Raw genomic sequence first — 1,412 nt, 5'->3', positions numbered from 1 at the left:
TTTTTTCAGATGTGAAATATAAAGTTTACAATTTACACGAAATATATAAATAAATTTGTTCTTTGACTTGTAAGTAATATTGCAGATTTTTAATTTTCTATTTAAATAAAATATACGACTTTTAACAATAACACTGATGAAAAAAGTCAAAACTTTCTGAAGTTGAAAATAAAATTCTTTGATTGCTAACAAGAAAGATTTTCATAGAACAGTCAAACGGGAATCAAAAATGTAATTCGATGCTAACAAATTAGCAGTTGCCATGCCTAGTTTAAGCTGACAACTGCAGCTGTGGACAATTCATCACTTGTTGATTTTTCCATTGTATTACAATCGCCATTAGTTAATCATCAGAATATTTTCTGACAAACGGAAAAGCATTTAATGCATAAATTTCATTTAATTGCTAGCTGAAACGTAATTTATTTGATGAACTGAGATAAATGAGTGTAAAACACTTTGAAAGCAAAAAGGAAGCGAAGGACAGCACGAAGCAGAATAGCAGTTAAAGCTGCTTCAAATTCACTCTGCAGTGGACATCGCATACTTTGATGTTAGCATTCGTGCGCTATTTGTGTGTGATTAATTTTATTCTGTCAGTATCAACAAAAGGCATTAGTGCTACAAGGAATATCAGAAGTTGATCTTCGATTGTAGATAAAATATAAAATGAAAACTAAGTATTGTTGCAAAATGGTTATTTAAAATGAAATTCAAAACTGTACAATTTATTTTCACTTTTGGTGTTGCGTTTGCGTTCAGTTCTTTCCGTTCCAGAGTTATTCGAATCATTTTCTATTCTGTTCCTTGTTATGACTCAGTACCCTGAGTTACATCTTGTACCAAATCGTTGCGGGATTTAATCCAATTCGGTGGTATTGTAGGCAGGATATATAAATTAAAACGTGCTTGCAAACAGAAATATTAGAGATGTTCAAAAGTATGCGCTGAATGTACAGCATGTGTTCCTACTTATTAACAATTACTTTATTTTGGTATGGGATAAAGAAGGCTGCGGGGGTGCAGTGTGGACAGATTTAAAAGTTCCGGCTGGGATCGATCGAGAAGATCACATTGAAACCTACCGGGTAGAATAGCACCTGGCCTATATTGACTGATGGCAACCGTAAAAACTTGGGGTACGGATGGTACATTGAAGGTTGTACCAATGATATCAATAGCATTTTACCATCCATGAAATTGTGGCGAGTAAGCTGGTGCCAGTAGTCTGTTGCTATGTACGGTTAAAGATATTGGCAAATAAGAGTTTATTTTTCAAGCTTCAATAAACAGAGCGGCTGTCCTTAGCGTCAATCTTTATCCACAAATAATAATTTGTAATTTTGAAATCGCCCTGATACCACTTTGTTAATGTCGTTCACTGATATGTTGTTTACTATTGTTGTTGTTAG

This window comes from Trichinella spiralis, assembly GCF_000181795.1.
Source record: "Trichinella spiralis strain ISS 195 chromosome Unknown Scfld1, whole genome shotgun sequence".
NCBI classification, from domain to species: Eukaryota; Metazoa; Nematoda; class Enoplea; order Trichinellida; family Trichinellidae; genus Trichinella; species Trichinella spiralis.
Note: the sequence above shows the minus strand (reverse complement) of the source record.